At 43.2% G+C, this 24,871-nt stretch overlaps 1 protein-coding gene and 1 pseudogene across 2 annotated transcripts in view; one reads left to right on the forward strand and one right to left on the reverse strand.

Moving 5' to 3' along the window:
- LOC110599469 (uncharacterized) overlaps positions 1-11,671 on the forward strand; it is a 92,634-nt gene extending 80,963 nt beyond the window's left edge. For both annotated transcript variants that reach the window (XM_078026984.1, XM_078026985.1), the window contains 4 exons: positions 363-459; positions 2,754-2,942; positions 4,959-5,060; positions 5,830-11,671. The gene's annotated coding sequence lies outside the window, so the exon portion shown is untranslated. The remainder of the gene's footprint in view (positions 1-362; positions 460-2,753; positions 2,943-4,958; positions 5,061-5,829) is intronic.
- On the reverse strand, positions 11,544-12,188 carry LOC101966367 (signal recognition particle 14 kDa protein pseudogene; annotated as a pseudogene).
- Positions 12,189-24,871: the final 12,683 nt, after the last annotated feature.

A 24,871-nucleotide genomic window follows, 5' to 3' on the forward strand; every position in this document is an offset into this window, starting at 1 on the left:
ACACTGGCCAGTGAGGTGTCTTGCAGGCGCTGCATCTCCATCTGCACTCTGCTGGCCTTTTTCCTCACTTGGAGATGGTACCCGGATGCCAAACTCACAGCACCCTTTCCCTGCTGCCTTCAGGCATCAGTGACAGACTCACTGGAGTATGACATCATTTCCAGCACCCAGTTTTACATCTCGACAATATTCTCCTGAAACGAATCCGCGTTATTATCTGGGGGAAGGGTTATGCTATTGAAAACAAACTTTATTTTCAAAATTATATTATTTTCAAGGTCCCAGGGAGAGTTTTTTTAAAAAAAATTTAAAATTATTATTTTTTAAAAAAATTTAAATTTGGCTCTTCTTCCTTGATGCAGAGAGCTGAATCTGGGATTTTGGAGGCTCTTGGAAAATCCCACCGATTCTCTTGACTGAGGCATAACTGTGGGGAACAGATTGCTGGTCTCTTGCTGGGTAGGTAAGACAACTTTTTTTTTTCCTGGCTCCAGACTCAACGGAAAGGTGAGCTTTCCTTTCCTAGGGCCATGAAATCGATGCTGTCTCGACTCAGCCCAGGCTGGACTTTCCAAGAAGACAAATCACGTCTTGAGTCTGAGCCTAAGAAGGAGCTGAGGAATGTCTGAGAGGGGGAGCAATCTGGAGTGGAGTGGAGTCCCAACCTCACCCAAATCCCTCTCCTCTGCTAGCTACAGGGAAGCCCTCTCCAGGACCAGTCCCTGGAAAACCAATGCAGAGCTGCTGAGGAAGACCCCAATTGATTCTGTTCTGGTATCTCTCAGCCCTGAGAGATCTCTTCCTTTCCTTGGTGTTTGGCTTCATATAATTATAATAATAATGGCAACAAGCACAGAAGCAATTTCATAGACATACAGTCACATGCTGTTTAATCACAAGGATCAGTGATTACGTCATTGTGCAAGCATCACAGACCATATGTACACAAACCTGGAGGGTTCAGGCTGTCACTCTCCTAGGCTTTCAGGCATCCGTTTCCAGAATTGGGAAGTTTCATCCATAGTGCAGATTTGCTCTGGCAAGTAATTTTCCTCCACAATCAGCTCATCTAGAGTTTCCAAAAATTCTTCGGCTGCCTTCACATCAGTGCTCGCAGATTCATCCCTCACTTTCGCATTATGCAATGAATGATGATTCTCAAATCGTTCCAACCATCCAGAGCAAGCAGTCATTCAGCATTCTGGTCAGGTCCAACCTATTCTTTCAACATCACAAACAACCTTTTTGCTTCAACTGTGATTGCCGTGGTGCTGAGAGGGACGTGCCTCTGTGCCTACTCTCTAATCCAGGGCATTAGAAGTTTCTCCATGTCTGATACAGTCGCTTTTCAAATTTGTGTTAGTCTCATTCCCTTCAATGCGGCAGACCCTTTCTGTGGCTTTGCTCTTGTTCTTCAAGATTGTAGCTATGCGACCCAGGGATGGGCTGGCTGGCAGGAAATAACCACAGGTTTTCCACCCGTGTAGAGGTTAATCATTTTAAATTTTGTTTCCAAGTCAGTCACTGGATGTGGCCTTTAACTGGCAGCATCAGCGGTGGATTCTTTTCACGTAGGGGCTGTGACGAACGAAACAACAAGAGACTCAATCAGGTTCCAGAGAAAATGAGGGTCAAGAGATGCAGGAACCTGGATGTACAATGTCACTGGCACAGTAACACAGTGTTCTGTTTCAGAGTAAACTTTTTGTAAGTAGAAGAAGTATCCTCTAAAATAAGGATAAAAGTGTAGTACCGGAAATTCCTAAACCATGACATAATCACTCATCATCGTTATCAAATATTATGTACTGAACATAATTATACGTGCTATGCTTTTATGAGACTGGATGCACAGTAGGTTCGTTTACACCAACATTAGTACTAACACATACCAGTGTATTACACCTGGTATTAGTGTGTCTGTGATGTCAGTAGACGATAGGAATTTTTCAGTTCCAGTATAATCTCAGGTGACTGCTGTTGGATAGGTAGTTGGTCATTGACTAAAACTTTGCTGTGTGGGGCATAATCATACTATATGCCGGACACTGTTCTCAGCCCTTTACTCACATTAACTTCTACACAGATGAGGAAACAGAAGCATAGATTGGTTAAGCAGCTTGCCTAATACTACAGAACGGACAAATTTTAAAGGTAGGTTGGCTGAACACTGGATTCTCTCCCACAATTTCAAGATCTTCAGCATCCTTTTGAGAAGCAGAAGGTCTTCCTCTTCTCCTTCACCTGCAGTGGCTCCCACTGCCTTGTGGGCTGAGGGTTCAGGCTTCTCACCTCGGCATTCAAGCTTCTTCCTGTTTCCCTCACATCTCCTTCATTTATGTCTTACTGCACTCCAGGTGAGCCTGCTGCACCCAGCTCCTCACTCCAGGACTTCTCTGAAATGCCACAGCTTTGGACTTTGGCACAAACTGCTCCTTCCTCCTGGGAAGAAGTGGGATGAAGGGATAGAACATTGGATTGGGGTTTGGAAGTGCATTGGTCCGTGTCGGTCAAGCCTCCTTCTAGCAGTGGCAGAGTTGGCTAGTTGCCTTCTGGACATCCACTCTCGTGTTTCTAGAAATAACAGAACCATGACGTATGCATGCATCACCAGTTATCTAAAAGACTGTTTAATCATGTGACTATTTTAGTTAAGGATATCTAAGTTGAAATGTTGTGTGGGATTTCTGGAAGTTTTCTTATATTGAAAGTGGTTAACCATTCCTCCTCTTTCCCCCCATATTGCTTGCTAGAATGTGGATATCTGGAGCTCCAGGGCCCGTTATTGCACTGTGAGGATGAGGATCCCATAGCACAGATGATGAGAAGACCTGGGTCTCCGGTTACCATGCAATTTATCCCTAAATGATCACCCAATTCATCCAAGTCAGCCCTAAATTACCTGCCTCTGGACTTGTCTTATTTAAACCTCTCCTTCTCAGGTATTGTTATTCATAGTTATTACAAGTCTTCCCCAGTTACATTGGACTATGACTTAATCTTCTGTGTCTCAGCCTCAGTAGTAAAATAGAGAGAGAAAATTATATCTATCTCTCTTGGTGGTAGTGGAAAAAATGAGATAACATGAAAAAGAATGGCATATTCTCTGGAAGGTTGGGGAGAGAGATTTTCAGGAGATGGAACATTTCAAGATGGAGTAGGTCATGAACTTGTACCCACTCATTTGCCAGAGCCCAGCTCTCTCAGTCGCACTCCCACCAGTCCCTAGTGGCTGATGGCTTGAGTGAGGAGTTAGTGGACTGGTTGACCCCTGGGGGTCTCATCTCAGAGGGTAAAAGGCTCTCTACCTTTGCTTTTTGTCCATGCCTATGGGCTATCCTGGGTGGAGTCAGGATCCTTTCTTTTATGTACCACCTGAAGCCCAAGATATTTCTCTCCAAGACATGCCAGCTCCAGAAGTCCACATGTATAGTCTCCGTCTCTGTCTCAGCCTCCCTCTCTGCTCCTTCCCTGTCTGTGAGACTGAAGGAATATAGGAGACAGTGGAGGGAGGACAGGGGATGCTGCACTCGGGCTCCTAAGCAGGCTCAATCTTCGCTGACCAGACTGCTCTCACTCTGTTCCGACCACAGTGCCTTTTCAAAGGTACTTTCAGACTGGCAAAGAAGTTGGGCATCTTGAGCTGTCACTCATAGCTACTTCACCATTCTTCAGGGTCCTGGAGATTTTTCCTGCAAACGGAATTCTGGAGACTTATTAGAGAGCAAGGATGGAAGGATTTTGTTGTTATTGTTGTGTCGTTTTACTTTAACACAGTAACTAGCAATTTAGAGTTTACAAATAGAAAAAAGGTACTTTCAGAATTTCATGTGTCAATTTGTTCCTTTTCTTTATATATACTCAAAATTCCCTTTTTTCTTGGTTTTCTTGGCAAAGTTCTGTCCTTCCTTCAAGGTTCTGCTTAAATGTCACCTTCTTGGATGAGCCTTTTCTGAGCTCATTAGATAGTAAACCATACAAGGGGCCAGATGGGCATTGCCTTGGGAAAGTGAATGGCCTTCCTAGATGTGTGTGTGGAGAGAAGAACTTTGTATGTTAGCTAGAAGGGAACTTGGAGGGTGTCCTTGGCCACCCCATCTCCTAATAAGGAGCATTTTGGGGACCAATCCATTGGTTCAGGACTCAATATCACTGAACATGGCTCCAATAAATTTACCAGAGAAAAAAATAATAAAGCAAGTGAAACTCCAGCCTCAGCAGTCATCCTTTTTCAGTAGGATGATGGAATTCTTCTGCCTTTTGGCTGGTGACATCCGGCTGTGAATGCTTTGGGCTATGGACACTTGGATCCCATCTACTTTTTGGCTGATGTGAATAAAATGGCTAAGAACATGCATCTGCAAGTTCCTGCTTGAGTCCCCCATTTCAGTTATTCTGGATATGCTCTCAGAAATAGAATTGGTGGATCATATGGTAATTCTAATTTTAATCTTTTGAGGAGCTGCCAGACTGCTTTCCATACCATCTACACTTTTTTTTACATTCCCACCAACAGAGAACAAGGGCTTCAGTTTCTGCACATCCTCACCAACACTTGTTATTTTCTGTTTTGATCCTAGACATCCTAATGGTTGGGATGAGGCATCTTGTGTCTTCTATTTGTGTTTCTCTAATGATTAGTGATGCTGAGCACCTTTTTTTACCATTTAAAAAATAAGAGAATGTTATCTTTGTGTTCTTTTGGTTGTAGTGGGAGTGTGTAGGTATCACACAAGTGTTATCTAGTCACTTCTTTGCAGTCTTTTAAGTAGTTCTAAACACAAGCCCGTTTATCTCATTCTACTTGGATGGTGCAATTGGATCCATCAAAATGACATTCCAGCTCCTCTAACTCTACTCAGGGGCCAGTGTCAAGGTTTTATACTGTCCTCATAACCCGCTTTTGTCTGCTTAGGTTTTTTTCCTGTGGCTTTGAGATTTTTTTTTTTTTTTTTTAGGCAATGAGAAGTCTATGATAAATCCATTTGAAAAATTCCTGCATGTCCTTTTCTGATTTCTGCTATACATGTTTCTTCTCTGTCAAGCAAGGCACCAGGAGGGTAAGCCCTGAATTTTTTTTAGACCAGAATATGAATAAAATCATTTTAAGGTAATGGCAATCCATTCAGAGAAGATAAGAGGCCAAACTTCTCCTTCGAGACATCTGAGATTTAAAAGATTCTTTGATAGAGTACCTCATGCAGCTAGAAAAATCCCAATACATTCATTTTCAGCCCCTTGCATAATCATAAATACAGATAGGCTCCAGAGAAGCCATGCAAAGAGAACAGGGGAGAATATATACTTTTTGCTCAGATCACATGCAAAAGAAGCCAGCCACAATATGTAATATATAATATAAATACAAAAACAAGCAATTTTCCCTGGAATTTAGGGTATATGCTTCTGTTTAGTACCACTGTGTTCTGAGAAAAGTAAATTTGGCAAGATTTTTTTTTCCATTTAGAGCAATAAATCTTATCTATAAAAGAATTATCCATGGGAATCCACTTATCTTCTAAAAACTTGAAATGAAGGTCCATGGAAATCACTGCCAATCCTGATGTTTAGGTCACAGGGATGTCATCTGAACCTGGCGAATAAATACTGATTATCATCAAAAAAAAAAAAAAGGTTGTATGTTTGAGCAGGCAGGGCAGAATGAATGGTAAGACAGACATTCTTCATGTGTCAGGGAAATGGATCAGGCCAGAAGAAAGGAATTCTGTTACCATGCTGTGGAGCCGAAGTTTACTGAGATAAGGGCGATCCATCAATTTTAAACTGTTATCAGAAGTTTCTTCTTCTTTTTTTTTTTTTTCTTCACAGCCACAGAAATAAATGGTCTGAATCCACAGGGAAAGAAATTTCTAAAGCAAAAGGTATCGATGGGCTTGTTAGCTTGAAAGGAATAAAGGGCTGACCTTTCAAAACATGCTTTAGACTATATTTTAAAAGCACAGAGTCTTCTATAAAATTCACTGTAAGTACAGCATCTGCCTTTTTAAGTACCACTCGAGTGGTTTCAGTTGCTTTACTTGAGCATTGAAAACCCTTTGGCAAAGGACCTGACAACCCTAAGAAAATCTGATACAGAGGGGCCCTTCTGTAGGACCTCAGTTGGCCATGTTTCCCCCCCCCCTGTCCTTCCTGTAGAGTAGCACAGTGGGGGGGGTGTTGTCACAGTGTGGATTCCCAGCCTGGGTTTGCATCCTGACTGTGCTACTTCCTAGTTGTGAGACTCTAGTCACGTTATTTAATAGAAAGTGCTTAGAAACAGGGCTAGCACAGGTTAAATGTCTAAATGTCGCTACCTGTTGTTGTTGTTGTTGTTGTTATTATTATTAATTTTTATCAGGATAGACTTTATCCTTCATTCCCAGTAAGAAGAAATCATGGCTCAGATCTGCCTGGCCCCATTCTTTTGGTCCAATGGTTTCTGGAAACGGGGTATCTTTAGCATGTGCAGGTGAGGTCATCTGCCTTGAGGTGAGATGTGCTGGGCACTCAGCCAAGGAACAGCTCCTTAGGACTCTAAAGGAAGAGGGTAATTCAACCGCGGAATGTAGCCTCAGAACAAATTCCTCCTCCCAGGAAGTGTCCCTCCCTTAGACTGTGAGGGCGCTTTCCAAAGCCTTGGGTGACGATGGCTAATTTTACATTCATAATCTTATATTGTTCTTCTTAAAGAGACCTCGCAAATTGTATGATCTTTAGGCCCCACAAACCCTGGATCCACTGTGACAAAGGACTTGCTACACATTTTATTTTTGTGTGTGTGTGGGATCCTATAAATAGGCCTCAATTATATCTTGTGAAAGCAATTTATAAAATGTTGGGGTATTCTCATTTTGACCCAGGCTAGTGTGGCTCTCCACTCTGTGATGTTAGGGGTACATTAGAAATATCAAATTTGCTTCCTTCAACTACACACTCTGCAAGGAGGGGGCTTATGACATTTTCTTACTGGGTAATTTTAATACAAATTGGTGGGCCACCATTGGGCTGGATTCTGGGTTCTGACCTCCCTAGAATTTTACAAGTTTTCTTTTGGGAGCCTGTAGTGCATGCTGTGGAGTACCACCTAGGTTCCCATACCCATCTAAAGAGTGTCACCTGTTGACACTGCATGCTGAGGACTTCCCAAGCATTGCTTTAAAGGGAAGGAACGTCCTTGCCCTAGACTGTGCCTCCTGGTGCAGGATGCTTCTAGTGAGTGAAGGCTCAGCCCTCAGCCTCAATTTGGGATCTCTCTGAAGATCATGGGACTCAGGTCTCCACTTGAACTGCACCCCAGTTCCCCCTCTCCCTCTAACCCCTCAATTCCTGACTGAGTTGCACCTGAGTGCCCTCCCCCAATTAATTCTCTGAAGCGGATCTCTGCCTAAGAGTCTGCCCATGACAAATCCTAATCACACTTGTTTCCTTTCTTCCCATTCAACATGATCTTCCCAACACCCCCTACACAGCACTCCAGAAGGGAAGCATTTGTAACCATGGGAAATGCAGCCAATTAGTGAGAGACAGCTTATAGATTCATGAAGTCAATTACATCAACTTCCAGGTAAAAAAAATTAAACTATGGAAATAGAACGGATTAGTTGGAGATGGTTTTAAAAGGAAGCAAAAAGCTTATGGATGAAACACATGTGAGTTCAGATAACCTAGATGAGGTTTAAAATAAAAGGCAAGATGCTAACATTTAAAAAAAAATAAAAAGAAATCAAAGATTAAGATTTTTCCCGATGAAAAGCTCAGATCCAGGATATGGAAAGGTGGAAACATGCACATTCATGGGAGTTGAGGATTAGGAATAAAATTCAAGAACCAAACAATAAAAGAAAAAAAGAATTTAGGAATGGTTTAAAGAGTAAAGGCAGTTTTTTTCTGAAGGTTAAACACAGTATTACCATATGATCCAGCAATTCCACTTCTAGGCACACATTCAAAAAATTTGAAAGCAGGGATTCAGAGACGTGTACATCCATATTTATAGCAGCATTATTCAGAATAGCCAAAAGGTGGATGTAACTCAAATGCGAATAAACAAAATGCCACATACACAAAAAGTCGAATACATTATTCAGTCTCAGAAATGAAGGAACTCCTCATATATAGTACAGGAGGGACAGAGCTGTACATGAACAAATTTCGGAGATGGGTAGTGCTGATGGTGACATAACATTGTGAATTTGCCTAATGTCACGGAATTCTACGCTTTAAAATTGTTAAAATGATAAATGCTTTTACATAATTTTTGCTGCAATAAAATTATTCTTCCAAATTTAAACATAAAGCAAGAATTTCATAGATTATAGGAACAAACATTTAATCCACAGAGAGAAGCAGGCTAAGCCTGGCATGTTTCGTGTTTCCGACAAAAGTTAAGTATTTCGGCTGGGTCTTCGAGCAAGGCGGTATGCCTCCTGGGCAGGACACCCCCTCTGGAAACTTCTCATGCACCTGTCATTGTCAATATTGACAAGAAGTGAGAGCCAAGCTCAACCAGGAAGGGAGAGATTCCTCCAAACAAATGGAGAGGGGAGAGTCAAAGCAAAGTTGGGCCACTGTGACTCATTCAGGGATTTTAACCAACAACTTTGGGGGCAGTGGCTATTTTGAGCTGTGTCTGAAGAATATCTTTCCTGCGCATTGGAATAGAAATCTTGGCAGCTGTCACCAAGGTTTCCTGACAATTGTCCCCTCTTTCCTGACATTCTTCTTAGCCTGTACGTCTAGCACCGACAGTCTGCCTCACTGGGAGACTTGAGGTATGCAAATACCCTCAAAGAGGAAGCAGCGTTTTGAGCATGGAGGAAGTGGAAAGGCAAGTGTGATCTGAATGGTACTTGGTTCTGTTCCCTTGTGAACAGTTGCCAAGAGTTCCCACCCAGCGGCAGCCAATGCCAGTGTTTCTCTTAATCCTTCAAAAGATTTTTAAGTTTTCCAGGAAATCATCCTCTATCCCATTTATGATATCCTCTTAAGGCACATTCATTTATTTGTTCATATCTTTATTAATTTGGCTGTTCTTTCATTCTCCAGAGGTGTATTCAATCAATATTTAAAAAGTGCCTAGTATGATCACTTTACTAGGAACTATAGCAGGAAACTCAGGGATCAGTTCTAGCATGAACACTTCCTTTCGGAGGTGAGATTCTAAGCCTAGAATTGCTCTATCCGATACAATGGCCACTACCTACATTCAGCTATTAAAATTTGAATTAGTTAAAATTAAAAAGTTTCTGAGTCACATTGGTAACATTTTAAATCATGGATAGACTCATGACTCAGTTACCATACAGGACTGTGCAGATCTAGAACATTTCCAGAAGGTTCTATTGAATCAGCAATGGCTTAGAAAGTTAAGTGAATTGCCTTGAATCTCATAACTACTCAGTAGTTTAAACACTGCCAACAGTAAAATTTTTCTGTGTCTTATTTTTCTACCATTGTGAAAATGAAACAGATAATTATGCTAGACACCAAAATGTTTTGAAGAAAAGAGCACAAAATGAAGATGGGTCTATAGATATTTAAAAAAAAATTACTCAGGTAGTTGAGTCTAGCTAGAGTAAAATATCCAGATTTCTGAATGAATGTTTGCATTAGTAAAAAGAAATCTTTCAAATGCTGAAAGCATGGCTTAAATGACTACCCTGGGCCCCTGAGAGCCATGCCCTGTTTTTACTTGTGGAGGTTACTGGAGATTGAACCCAGGAGTGCTCAACCACTGAGCCACATTGCCGGACCTTTTTATTTATTTACTTATTTAGAGACAGGATCTCATTAAATTGCTGAGAATCCCACTAAGTTCCTGAACTGGCTTCTAACTTGCAATCCTCCTGCCTCGGCCCTCTGAGACACTGGGATTGTAAGCATGTGCTACCTCACCGGGCTCATGCTCTTATTTAGATTGTGGGACAATTCCTTTGGCTAAGATAGATGCAGATCACACAGACTCATCCCTGATGGAGCCAGGCAGATCCACAGGCTGATGGATCATTGAAGTTTTTTTTTTTTTTTTCCCCCATGGAGAACAATGGCTGGAAAAGAGGCAGGGTTGGAGTCTTACCTCTGGCATTTGGATAAATTTCTTAATTTCTCTGAGCATCAGAGAAATCTGAAATATCTGAAATGAATATAACACGACTGACCTAGCAAAGCCATTTGGAAGATTAAAATGGGATGATTTATATGGAAGTGCTTTAAAAACTTGAAAGCATTAATCAGATATTTTTGTTAAGATGCCATTCAAGTTACCTTAGGGCAGGGAATGCCAGCCTTCCTTCTGCTGCTTCATAATTAAGCCCTCCCTCACCACTTCTCAGCCTTCCTCGGCAGTGCTTCCCCCATGCAGCAGGCAGGAGGCATGCCTCGGACAGCACAAGGTACAAAATGCCCTGTTCTGTATGGTTGCTGTGATTTCTGAGTTTCAAAAGCAATATTATTGGCCAACAAAATAAGAAATCAACAGAAAGGTCTACAAAAGGACAGATTACTGCAGGCTCCTTCTCCCTCTGGCTTACCATCTGAGCCAGCTCAGGAAGACTGGATTATTTGTTTGACTTATTACCACTGTTCATGTCCAGCGGACAGGGAGTCAGGCCAGTCACCCATTGTTCTTGGAGGAAGATTCTTTGAGTAGGGATGGGGCCCCATGCCATGGGACATATAGAGGAGTATGTGATCCGCTAACTAGGCCCATACTGTGAGTTCCTGACGGCACCAAAATATGTGCCATGGATTAGGACATGGTGGGACACCTTTTATTTACTTGTTCCTTTGGACTCCCCTTCAGCTGGACTGTTCACAGTAACAAGTTCTACTATCATTTTGCAAGCATTTACAATGTATCCTCTTCATTCATTATCTCAGGTAATCTTGCAGAATAACCCAAAGTGGTAGATACTCTTATTCCCACTCCTATAGGTGAATGGACTGAATCTTTGAAATAATTGGCTTCCTTAAAAATGCATTGATTAGGGCTGGGGTTATAGCTCAGTGGCAAAGTGCTTGCCTAGCATGTGTGAGGCACTGGGTTCCAGCCTCAGCACCACATATAAATAAATTAAATTAAGGTATAAAAAATACATTGATTAAATGCTTGTACATTTTCTCATTTTTTTAATCTTAGAATCTTTATTTTTAATGATTTTGTAATATGTTTTTCCTAACGTGGTTAAGCAGATTTTCATTTGGCTATGAGATCTCTTCCAAACTTAATAAATTATGATGATACACTTATACAACCTGGTGGAAAGAATGTCCATGAGATGATACAACTTTTATAATTGTCAGGTTTCAATTAGAATAATCTAGAAAATAGGGCTAAAACATTCAGTAATCACATCATCCAGAATTAGTTATTGCCAGACTATTAAAATGGGGGAGGGGGGTTGAGGGGATGTAACTCAAGACTGCTTACATAGCATGTGTGAGGCCCTGGATTCAATCCCCAGCGACACACACACACACACACACAACAACAAAAAAAAAGGGTGGTGGGGGAGATGGGGGTGGGAAGGATCACATAAGCACAGTGCTGATAACAGGTGTTTAATGATACAATGCTCTTCACAGGGATGACTACAGAGACTTTTTAAAACTAATTTAGGAATTTATAACCATGCATCATAAATCTGAAATAAAACTACTTTCTTACCACAAATACTTTGTAAACACTGCAACCTTTCTTCTCTCCAAAATAACCCTAATATCACATGAAAACAGTTAATGGGGGAACCAGAAACCTAGATTTATGAACAAAAATATAAACAAAATGGAAATATGTAATTCAGTGGTTTGGTAAAAGCAGGGAACTCAGTGCTCTTCACTATGCTGCTTTGCTCTTCTTACTCTTGCTCTTTTTGTCTCTCTTCTTCAGCCCATCATGTTAGCTCTCCATAGGTTTGAATAAGCCATCTGAAACTTATTCACTTCTTGGGAGCTCACCACTGTGCTGATCTTCTTTTTCCCATCCGTTGCTCTCAACAGACACTTGTTGTCTGAGGGCTCAACGCCCTCCACAGAACCCTTCCTGGGTGTGGGTTTAGTTCGACCATCATACTTCTTCAAGGTGATGTACACGCTGCCCGACAACCGACACTTCTGGAAGAGCCTGGTGAGCTCCGTCCGTCAGGAACTGCTCGCTCTCCAGGAGCACCATCGCAGCGCTACCGGACGCTTCCGGTCAACATAAGCACTGAGCAGTTGGAACCCACATTTTCTCATTTTTAAAAATAATTGAAAGCATGTTATTATCAAACCAAGCTTCTTATTGTCAGAAGATATCCAGTGTTGCCAGTGGATATAATTCTAATTAAGCAGAAAAGCCTGATGTTGAGACCAGCTTACACAACTGTATGGTAAGTAGACATGCAGTTCCAATCTAGCTTTTTGATAGTGGAAAGAGCTTCTAGAACCCCCTGGAGGTCTGTGATCATCTGTCTGTGGACCTCTGGGATCCTAAGGGGATGGCTGCTCTGATCAAAGGCGAGAAACAGAATATACCATCTATACCATCATCAGAGGGGGCCCGAACATACTGAAATGTCCCACCCAACCCAAAGGTAATTTTTTTTGAATCTTGAGATTGAATTATCTTAGACAATGTTAATTTTTCCTTTTCCTATTCTAATTGTTAGAGCTTATTGAAGATGCATGTTGGCATCACCAAAAAACAATTACAGGGCTCTGCCTTGGGTCCTCTTCTCTCCACTGCCTAGCCTGGGTGATTTTGTGCCATTCCCAGGCTCTTTAAGGTCCATGTTTACATGGATGACTCTTAAATGCATATATCTCTCCAAGCTCCAGACAACGTGGACTCCACCTTTGAATGCCTACCGGGCATCTCATGTTAACGAATCCAAACTGAGCTCTTGATCTCACCCCACCTTCAATCTTGCTCCTTTGCCATTTTTTCTTCTCCACACATGGTAACGCCTTCTAACAAGACACTCAAGTAAAAAAACAAAAACAAAAAACCCTATAGGTCCTGCCCGACTCCACGCTTTCCTTCACAGTCATAGCTCCCATCCTGCCACCTTAACTCAGATAGACATACCTCTCTTTCGCTCTGTCTTCTCTCCAGCTGCTCCAGACCCAGCCAGCATCATCTCTCTCTCTGGGCTGCCCTGGGAGCCTCTCGTTTTCTATACTTTCACTATAGCCAACTTCAAATGGATGGGCAATGGATGACGACTTGGCTTTGCCTTCAAATTTAAAATGATAAGAAGTAATGACAGAAGGAAGATGGACGTTAGACTTAAAAAAAAAGAATTCTTGTCAAAATTGTGATATCTTGTGTGCCTGAGCGGTGGGGATGGATATTGACTGGGAAGAAACAGGAGGGAAACTTCTGGGCTTCCAGAAACTTTCTACATCTTGATCTGAGTGTTGGTGATGTGGGTGCAGACATAAATGCACATAAGCTATAACCTCAATTTATAAAAGTTAAAAAAGAAAAAGGAAAGAACTTCTTGCCAAGATTCTAAAGACAGTTTGGCAGCACATGAAGGGATGTTGTGGAATCTACTTTCCTGGCTTTCTTTCAGAATAGGATGGAGACTTAGCTGCCTGGGGGTGTTTCAGTGCCTAGAATTAAAGAGATGTAATCAGAAATCACATTCGCTCTGCCTAATCCTACCCTTGGCCCTGCACGAGGTGCATCATGATGAATATTTAATATGTCACTTAACATTTCATCATAGAAGAGTATTTAGGGACATTATGAATAATGAATGTCCTGGGTGGAGGAATGTTTGTGCGGATCCAGTCTGGGTCGTGCTCATTGTAGAATTACATTACTGTGGGATTCTTTGTAGTCAAAAGCAGTCGTCAGTTTGCCAAGCCTTTTCAGGATCTGCCCCAATGGTACAGTGTCCTTCAGCTTCAGAAATAAGGCGGTCCACAGCAAACCAGACTCCAGGGATAAAGCATGACTTGGAAACTGACATTTCTGGAGGAACACAGCCACCCAGTCTGTGGCACCCAAAGAAGTCCGCTCGATGAACGGTTTTCCTTTGTTCTGCACCCTCACCCTTTGACGAACAGTGGGAGAAACTGACCAACTGTCTGGCATGCAGTTACGTACCCTTGGTTTAGCTGTACATGTCTAGTTATGTACACGTCGGCAGGCAGGTTCTGGGCCTGCTGGATTAGGTAGAGTGGGGACGCAGGGAGCTTCATGGGCAAGGTGACAGCACAGCAGGAAAAGCATGGGTTTCATAGCAATGTCACTTGCACTCAATGTTCACTGATGCCACTTCCTAGGGGTATGACCTCGGGCAAGCTTCTGGATCTCTGTGTGCCAAAGGTAAATACAGGCAACAGTCACAGCCTCTTGGCGTTGTTTAGATGACTTTAGAAGTTAATATATGTCATTAACAGTGCATGGCACATGATGTGACTTGTAGAGGTAAGGAAATGGCAGGATATGTAAGTAATTTTTTTTTTGTAGGAAGAGGTCATAATTCCAAGCCCATCAGAACACAAGGCTGTGCTCTTAATCACTGTTCTACTCTCCTTCCTTGAAGGCATCACATCCTGGTAGAGGTGTGCTGGGCATCCAGGGACAGTGAAAGGAAGGGAGGTCTCTTGACTCAGAATCACGCCTGCACAGTGTGACCCTGGGGTCAGGGTATGGGAATGGCATCCAGAGACCAGATTCCATGTTCTAACACTGTCATCATGAGTAGGTCACTCACCTCTGGGTCTCGGACTCCTCAGGGGCTTCCAAGAGCCCTCTGATCCTAACATCGTCATTGACCAATGTCACCCACCTTGGTTCCGATTCCCATATTCAGCCTGCCCACAGCAGTTGCTCTGGGTAACAGAGGCTGATGGGTGACTGCTGTGTGAGTGTCTGAAGGCACCTCGAAGGACAAATGTATCCAAGCAAATCTTTCTCCTGTCCTCGTCAACATTGATTTTTCCAAATCTGGGATCGATGTACTGCTGAGATGAAGAAGGGAAGAGAACACAGCGTTCTTCCCCCCAGATCCACAGAGGGCAGGCCCGAGCAGAGCTGTCTGCTCCAATCCTCTGCCTCCGTGACTCTTCCTGGGGCTTCTGCAGGCACAGTGCTGGCACTGTTGTCTGGAGGTAGGTGGGAGGTGGAGGGGAGATGGAGGAAGCTGCATGCTCCCTGGCTGGGACTCTAGGAACGGAAGCCATCTGACTCCATCACAGCTTTACTCCTTCTTGCCTCAGGAACCCATATCAGTCCCTCTTGGAGCCCCAGTTCCCTAAGGTATCAACAGAGACAATCTCATGCGAGGCTAGTTTGGTGTATTAAAGGCACCTGAAAACTCTTTGCAGCGTCCAGTCCTGTTGAGATGGATGTGGTTTCCCTCTTCTTGGGAATGTTCTGGTGCTCAATGGAAATCCACTGACAAATGCCTCCAGCCTTTGGAATGGAGACCATTCACACCGTGGCTTCTCAGGAGCACCGTCCTGCCACAGAGGCAGGAGGATACAGGGGGCAGAGTCATGGCCTTCTGTTTGGCATCCACGGCAGAGTTTGGGTAGGGAGTCTGTTAAGCCTATACTGAAAACGGAACGCAGCAATCAGCACAGTGTGAAGAGGAACAGATCTCTGTGCTTGACATTGGACATACAAAGGTAAGCTGATGGTCCAGAGAGAAAGACAAATTATTTGGACAATTTCAGTCCATGATGGAAATACAGGTACATCAAACACAGGCAAAATGGTGGTGGGAGAGTGCAGGGGATCCTTTCTGGAAAAGATGATCTCAAAGCCAAGGCCTGGAACACTGGTAGGAATTAATTGGAAAATACCGTGTTTTTTTTTTGTTTTTTTTTTTAGAGTATTGGGATTGAACTCAGGGTCACTGGACAAGCCTTTTTTTGTATTTTATTTAGAGACAGCATCTCATTGAGTTGCTTAGGACCTTGCTAAATTGCTGAGGCTGGCTTTGAACTGGAGATCCTCCTGCCTCAGCCTCCAGAACTGCTGGGATTATAGGCGCGTGCCACCGTTCCTGGCAAAAAATAAATATAGGTTTTAATAAAGAAATTCAAAGCAGTGTATACTGCATGTATTGAGGGCAAGAAAGATAGGCTATGTCAAGGAAGACAATTCAGAAAGGCTGAAGTGTAGAATCCTGCTGTGGGGGATGTGGAGGATCCACATCGTAGGAAGAGGAAGGGAGAATCAAGATTTAAGAAGCAAGAGGAGAAGAGAACTTTCTTCTGATTTCCAATTTTAAAATGCTATCAGTGTCATAATGACCTCAGAGGGCAAATGACTTGCCCAAGGTCATATATGGAACAAAAATGACCCCAAAGAATGTCAGGGGGTTGGGTAGACATAAATATGGCAAAAAAACGCTGCTCTAGAGGTTGTCTGTCAGAGATTTCCCCGTGAGCCTTTGCGAAGGTGATGGTCCTAAGAGTCGCAGAGCAGGTTAAGACTGTACTAAATGAGCAATGTTGCAGAGCAGTCAATGATATTCCAGATGTGCTTTTCCCTGTGCCAGAAGAAACTAATTAAACCCCAGGATGGGAAATGTGTGTGTGTGTGTGTGTGTGTGTGTGTGTGTGTGTGTGTGTGTCTGAGCACAGATTAGAGTCAGACTCATCTGACATTTTACACTCTTTCTGTGACCTTGGCAAATAACCTCCATTCAGACAATCTTGGTTCCTCATTCGTCATTCATATGCCTTACTGAAGTCTGAGCAGGAATCATTTGGAAATGGTATAAACAAATCCCATCGTAAACAGAGCGAAACAAACTACCCTTCTCCAGCAGGCACTGCCCTCCAGTAGGAAGGGCAAAGTCACCCCGCAGGGGCAACCTGGAGTGGAACCCAGGGTCCTGAGTCCTAGCCCAAGACTCTTCCCATTGCCTCCCTGGGGTAAAGGGGTCATCCTACAGCAACATCAGTACTAAAGTCATGTAGCATGTGGGGGCCTCTGGGGGCCTTCTCTGCGTGGTCACAGATAACCTGACAAATCCCTCCATGACACTCGAGCGCAAAGACTTCTCCCTCTGCGCTCCCTTCCCCCACTCTCCTCCTTCACCCCCTTTTCTCCTCCTCAGGCAACGTCTGAACGTCAGGTACAGAAATGTCTGAACACCCGTGTGAGCACAGCTGGGATAATGGCCTGAGCAGTCAGATGGTCTGAATCATAAAATGATCTCCAAAATCTTGGGCCAACCTCCAGGGAAAGGGAATCAGAGGACTGAAACCAGGGTTCAGAGGAGGGCTCTCCTCTGCATACTACCTTTTTTTTTTTCCCACGGTGATGCTCTGCCCTCTGGTGGTGAACATGGAGAAATGATCATGTTTCTCTGAACTGATTTCCCAGAGCATCTGGGACTTGAGTCCCAAAGCCTGAGCTGAGCCTTTCTTCCACCGGCTCCCTGCAAATAGGGAGGAGAGAAGGAGCATGCGGCAAGATGTGGGGGAAAGACTGCTGGACTGGGCATCTGGACACACAGCTCTGAGGAAAGGGTCCCCTTGAGCTATGGTGCCACAGAGCAAGAGACAGGGGTGGATTCCTGGCTAGTGATGTTAACCTGGCTATTTTTTTTTCTAAGCCCTTTCCCCCTTGGTACTCTTCTGTTGTCCTTTAGGACCAAGACTTGTCAAGATAGACTCAGAGAAGACTACGGGTGGGTCAGAAGGACGTAATCATGAGTCGTCTTAGTGATAAAAGGAAAAACAAAAGTTTCGTGTGTGTGCAGCAGGGCATATGTTAAGTAGCTTGATTTGACCATTTCACAGAGTATCCTTATATCCAGACACCCTGCTAGCTATACTTGTCAACTAAGATCATTCAAAATAAATTCTGCAATGCTTCCTCGGCACCAGGCAAATTCTAAGTTGTCGCCATGTGTATATTTAGTGCACACAGGAGCAGCTTTCTGAGGTAGGTATTGTTTGACTCCATGGTTCTGGCGAGGAAACAGACTCAGGTTAAATAGCTTGTCAGGTTGCAGCAGATGTCCTGCGGTGTGAGCCTAGAACATGTCCCCTCTGCTGTCCTGTCCTGCTGCTCCTACTTCTCCTGATTGAGAACCATGGGTCAGCGGAGACAAGGAGGTGAATACAGAGAGGGGGTCAAAGTCAGAGGCTGGAAGTGCATGAAAGAATGATAGGATTCCTGGACCCCTCCCAGGGAAGAAGTCTGAAGCTGGGTGGCTCCTCGGAAATGGATCTTGTAAGGGAGTGGCATCTGGGAGAAGCCCCTCTGAGCACCTGTCTCTCCAAATAAGATTTCAGTAACAGTGGCTCCCACAAGATGAATGAAGAGTTGACAAATCTTAATTTGGAGACTCTGAAGTTCCTTTAGCATAGGGATTGTTTTTATAGTGGGTAGTGTCTAGCAATGCTTTGGACTCAGTGCATGCACAGTATGCTTGCAGGTTGTCTAATGGCACAGCTAACATTTAGTGAGCAGTCACCGTATGCTGCACACACTTGGAAGGGCTTTACCTGCGTGATTGCATGTCATATTCTCCACATCTTTGAAGTTTGATTGTTATCATTACCAAGCCCATTTTATAAATAAGGAAATTTAGAAATGTCTTTCTCAAGGTCACACAGGGGACAGAGCAGGAATTTTAACTGAGGTAATGTGTCTTTGCTATTCAGTCTCTTCACTACCACGCCATGCTGTCTTTTGGGGTCAGTACAAAGAGTTAGGTAAGAGACACAAAGTCCTCAGGATGTCTGACCTCTTTGGACCCACACTTTTCCACTAGAATAGTATTGATGGATTTCAGGGATTTGAAGCACATTTATGTGCGTGGGGGTGGGGAGAGACATAAGGATAGCAGATAACCCTGTGTTCTTGTCAATTGTTGAACTGAGTGCTTTTAGACCTCATAGCTCCCTTGTGGGGTAAGTATTATTATTGGCATTTTGAAAACAAACAAACAAACAACAACAACAAAAACAAAAACACCAAAAACTGAGGCACAGAGAGGTTAATTAACTTGCCCAAGGTCTCCCAGTCGATGAGGGTTGAAATGGAATTTGAACACAGGTGGTCCAGTTTCTGACTCTGCATTTCTGACTATTTCGCTACACTGCTTAAGACTTCACTAGAGTAAAAAAGAAAATCGGATACCTCACCAATATCTAAACCTATTTATTCAGACAAGTTTAGACACTGGTTGAGCCTTTTCTGCTTTTCTCCTGATTGGAAACATGTTTTCCTATAAGCAACGTGTTATGGTTTGAAGTTGAATGTCTCCTAGAGACCCACTTGTTAAAGGCTTGGTCCTTGGGTTGGTGCTACCGGGAGAACCTAAAGGTGGACCATTTAGGAGGCAGAGCCTAGAGGAGGTGCCTATGCTTCTGTGGGTGTGTCCTTGAAGGGGCCTGTGGGACTGCAGACTCTTCCTTTTTCTCTTTGGCTTCCTGGTTCTTGAGGTGAGCAGTTTTGCTCCACACACACTCCTGCCATTGACATACAGCACCTCCACTCGAGGCCTGAAGCTCTGGGTCTACACAGTGTTGGATAAGAACCTTGAGAACTGTGAGCAAAGTAGCCCCTTTCTCCTCATAAGTTAGGAATCTCAGGCATTTTGCTAGAGTGACTGAAAGCTGAATAATATGCAAATAGACAGTACACCTCATGGGAAAATCTCAGCCCAGGGAGCCCAGCGTGACTGAAGAGGGCACACCCCCAAGTCCTGGAGGACACGGAAAGGACAGGTGGGTCTGGGTGAGAGTGTGGACCTGCCAGTTTCAGGTAGTGCTCACCATCATCTGTGCCTCCCTTACCACTTTGCTTCTTCTGGGTGTGGTTTGACTTCTTGGCCCTCCATGTGGTGCATGCCCAGGTGTTCAGCTGCTTTCTGCCTGATGATCACAGAGATGGGCTCCCAGGGGCCAGCAGGATTTGCATGCCCCCCTCTGTCCAGGAAAGTACCTTCTCAGAGAGCACAAGTTATCCAGGTGGACACAGGGCAAGGAGGATTTTCTAATAAAACAGATGAGAAGCCTGTTTTCATGATTGTCTTGATATCTCCATTCATCAAGGCTTCCTAGGCAAGTCAGTCGTGGTTGTTAGAAGTCCGTACCTCCCTCTTCCTTCCTTCCTTCCTCCCTCCCTCTTTCTTTCTTTCTTTCTTTCTTTCTTTCTTTCTTTCTTTCTTTCTTTCTTTCTTTCTTTCTTTCTTTCTTTCTTTCCTTCCTTCCTTCCTTCCCTTCCTTCCCTTCCCCTTCCTTCCTTCCTTCTTCCTTCCTTCCTTCCTTCCTTCCTTCCTTCCCTTCCCTTCCCTTCCCTTCCCCTTCCTTCCTCCCTCCCTCCTTTCTTTCTTTCTTTCTTTCTTTCTTTCTTTCTCTCTCTCTCTCTCTCTCTCTCTCTCTCTCTCTCTCTCTCTTTCTTTCTTTCTTTCCAGGGATTGAACCCAGGGGCTCTTAATCACTAAGCCATATCCCCAGCCCTTTTTTAATACTTTATTAGAGACAGGGTCTTGCTGGATTGCTTAGGGCCTCACTAAGTTGACGAGGCTGGTTTTGAACTCGTGATCCTCCTGCCTCAGGCCTTAGGCTCCTGAGCTGTGGGGATTACAGGCATGCTGCATCACCCCTGGCGAGATGAATATCTTTGGTTAGGGTCAATGTACTCAAAACTGGGCAGTCCTGGGTAGTGATTTCTGACTTACTATACTTTTATGTAAACTATCTAACTTTTATTATCATAATAAAACTAAGAGAAGTAAATTTGGCTGTCTTCATGATACTGAGGAATATAAATTTAAGGATGTTTTCATTTATTAACTGTTGTTCTTCAGACATGGGGTAAAAATGCAGGCCTTCTCCCAAGATGTTATGGTTTGGGTGTGAAGTATCCCCCTAAAAGCTGACGTGTGAGACAGTGCAAGAAAGTTCAGAGAAGGAATGATTGGGTTTAATTTACCCAATTCAGTGAATTAATCACCTGGTGGGATTAAATGAGTGGTAACTGAAGGCACGTGGGGTGTGGCTGGAGGAGTTGGGCATTGGGGATGTGGCTTTGGGATATATAGTTTTATCTGGAGAGTGGTCTCTCTCTCTCTCTCTCTCTCTCTCTCTCTCTCTCTCTCCTTCCTGATCATCATGTGAGATGCTTCTCTCTGCCACACTCTTCCTCCATGATGTTCAGCCTCCCCTGGAGCCTTGAAGAGCGGAGCCTGCTGTCCATTGACTGTCCATGATCGTTCTGGTTAGGTCTTTTAGTCACAGCAGCGAAAAAGCTGACTAAAACACAAGACAAAGATTCTTTCCGGGGGCTGAGGGTTTGGCTCAGTGGTAGAGCACTTGCCTTGCATGTGCAAGGTCCTGGGTTCAATCCTCAGCACCACATAAAAATAAATAAATAAGATAAAGTGATTGTGTACAACTACAAAAAACAAGTAAATATTTTTTAAAAAGATTCTTTCCAATAAAGACTAGCCCCTCTGTATCTGGTGGGATGCTTTGGGCTCCAAGAAAATTTTCAAAATTATGTTAAAAGGGGATTAAGTAAGTCCCCAAAGGTTGTCCAGGGTTCATTCATTCAGCTGTTTGTTGATGGACCCAAGAGGAAGCCAGGCTTGCTTCTTCCACTGGCTCAGCCCTGCTCAGCTTGCCCAATGGTTCCCTTCCAGGTGACAAGGTAATGTGGCAGTGCCAGGTATTATAACTTCACATCCCTTCCAAGGGCACAGAAGAGGAGCTATTCTGGAGTCTATCTTCATAGAAGCCAGAAAACATTTCCTTCGAGCCTCGTGTATAAAATTTCCACCAGGCATTAGTGTTCTCCTGTCTCTTCTTTCCCCCTTTCCATGAAAACTGCTTGGGATGGACTTCTTCATTCACTCGCTCTTTAAATGAATATTGGTTAATGACCTACTATGTTTTGCTCAGGGAACAACCATGAACAAGGGAGAGTGTCTGACTCTGAAGGGCTCCTGTTCAGTGGAGGGGAAAGTGATCTGTGGCTCTAGAAGTCCACTCTGTAACAGTGTTGTTCGTGAAGTGCTAGAAATCCCCAGGAGAGTGAGCATCACGCTGACTTCCCAGGGGAATCCGGGAACTTTTCATGCATGAGAGACTCTCTGAGCTGTCTTCTCAAATCACGAGTTGTTCATCCAGACAGGAAAAAAAAAAAAAAAAAAGCAGAGAAAAATCCCAGGCAGAGAGAAGGGTGAGGGCGAAGACAGAGAAGTGTTCGAGGCAGTGAGTGACTTCAGGCTGAGGCCACTCATGCAGAATGAGCGGAGGAGGGAGGGCTCTGGGCGTCAGGATGAAAAGATGAGAAAAACATTTGGACAATTTGCTAACTGGGAGTAATCCTTGAATTCTCCTTACCAAGGGGCATTCCTAAAAGTTAATACGCAGCAATGGGGAAACGTCTAAGCATCTAAGCTAAAATATTGGTATCAGTTCTTGGCGATGGGGCAGGCTTCTTGCAGCTCCCAAATCCCCCTCTTTAGGTAGAAATCTGTTTTATCTCTAATTTGTCCCCCTGGATTTTAATGGAGGCAGTAAGGGATGGAAGACAAGCTGCTAGATGAAAGGAATAACTGGAAATCTGGGGCTTGAGCTTTTGATATAGCATTTAATATCTGTGTGGCCCTGGGCAATTTATTTTTCTGAGCTCATATTTCCCACCTTGCAAAGTAGGGATAATACCTGATTTATGATTTTAAGATGATTAAATGAGACGTCCCACCATTCAGCAAACACTTATTGAACGTCTACCATGTGTCAGCCTCTATGGTGGGTTGAAGAAATCAAGTAACCAAAAGCCCTTAAAAATGGATGGAAAAGTTATATGTAAACCAATGAGAACCAAGTATGGGTAGGGGAGAGCAGAGCTAGGAGTGTTATCTTATTGGGGATCAGGAAAGACTTCTTAGAATGAAGGCTGCTTAGGCTGAAACCTGAAGAGAATGAGGCTTGGCCAGGTGAATAAGGTAGGGATGGAAATTCTTAGAGGAAACCAGATGCTGGACTCAGAGACCATGCGATTGTTAAGAGTCTAAGAAAATCGAAATGTGGCTGGAGTGTAGAACAAGAAGGATGGTAGAGAGAAATAAATGACTTTACCAAGGTCTTAAAAATCCTTCTCAACTATTATAACAACATTATTGTGATAAGCAGTGTCCACTGAGGTCTGTGGTGGGCACTGTGCTGTGTTTTATGTGCATTGTCTATAATTAGAAATCCAGACCCTCACGCCACAATGAAGTCAAGCCAGTATTTTCCTTTACTCTCTCAGGATATTTTTGGACCTAATTGGAGCCTGCCCTGTTCTCCACAGAAAAATTCATTATTTGATAGTGAACATTTCATACCGTCTTGGTATCCATATTTGACATCATTGATCTTAATACTTAAGCCAGTTCTGAGTTGAGGTCCATCTCACCTCTGCAGCTGCTCATAACTTTGCCTTATTCAAAGTTCACAGTTAACCCTATGAATTAGGTGCTAACATTATCTTTATTTTACAGATGAGGAAACTGTGGCTAAGATATTATTAACTTTTCCAAAGTTACACAGTTAAAATAATCATACACGGATACAGCCTCAGATCCATCTCTAGCAGCCATGCTAAGCTGCTCTTCCAACAAATGGCACTTTGGGCTTTATCTTAAGGTCAATTGAAATCCCTCACTTTTTTTTTTTTTTTTTTTGGCAGTACTCGAGATTGAAACCCATGGTTCTTGGTAAGCATTCTACCACTGAGGTATAGCCACAGGTCCCTGAAAATCCTCAAGTAGGAGAATAATATAATTAAGTCTTGCAATTTAGAAAGCTCCTTCTGGAATTTGTAGACAACATAGTGATTTGGATTGGCATGCCTAATTTCCTCCCCGAAAGACAGATATAAGGTAATTATGGACAACATTTTACTTAAAATACGAGCCTTGTGTAAAGCAAGAAAGCAAAGTTCCCAGGTGCCAGAAATGGAGAGAGACCACAAAACTTGAGAGAGGAGCAGGGACCCAAAGTTGGGCACCTTCAGGGGGATCAGACCCTGGTAAATGCCAGAAATGATGAGATTTTGATAGCAGCGGGGTGGGGGGTGGTTATTAAGACCCAAGTCCTTTGAGTGACAGGGAGCCAGCAATGAATCACCTACATAAAGCTGGGTATTACCTGTCCACAAAAGAGGAGACGGATGTTCTCTGTTCTAGAGTCCAGAACACTGCTGGGAAGTCTGATAGCTTCATGAGAATATGAGCAGAACAAGTTAATGGAGGGAAATCAAACTCTTAAATGAGCTCGGCATACATGACCTCTGTGTTGGTCAGCTTTCTGTCACTGTGACAAAGATACATACTAGAAATGAAAAAAAAATATGGCTGATCCAGTTTAGAATTCAATAGATGGGTTAGTAGACTGAGACAGCTGAAGACGGAATTCATAGAAGAATTCAGTTGAAGAAATGATCCACAACGCAGCAAGCAGAGATAAAGGTATGAAAAAGAGATAAAAAGGATAGAATGTGAAGTATCGTTAAGTATCTGATAAAAACGCAGGGAGTTGTCTTTTACAATCTCAGAGTAAAGTAGGACTTTATCATTCAAAACCAGAAGATAAAAAAATAAATCCAACAAAACAAAGTAAAATAAATCACAGGTTTGGGAAACATATTTGCAATTCATAAGCATATATAAAAGGTTAATTCCTAAGATATATTAAGATGCTAATAGCCCCAGAATAAAATGGGTAATGTTAATTTAAATATGTTAGCAGAAAATGAAATTAGATGATCCTTAAGCAAATTAAGATGCTGAATTTCTCTTCTATGGGTTTAGTAAACACATCCTATGTGCCTGGATCTCGGTTTTTCAGTGCCACACAACGCCTTGTGTTACTCTCTGGTTATCTCCATTACACATGAGAAGACAGATTAGGA

Source organism: Ictidomys tridecemlineatus, chromosome 11 (genome assembly GCF_052094955.1).
Source record: "Ictidomys tridecemlineatus isolate mIctTri1 chromosome 11, mIctTri1.hap1, whole genome shotgun sequence".
Classification (NCBI taxonomy): Eukaryota; Metazoa; Chordata; class Mammalia; order Rodentia; family Sciuridae; genus Ictidomys; species Ictidomys tridecemlineatus.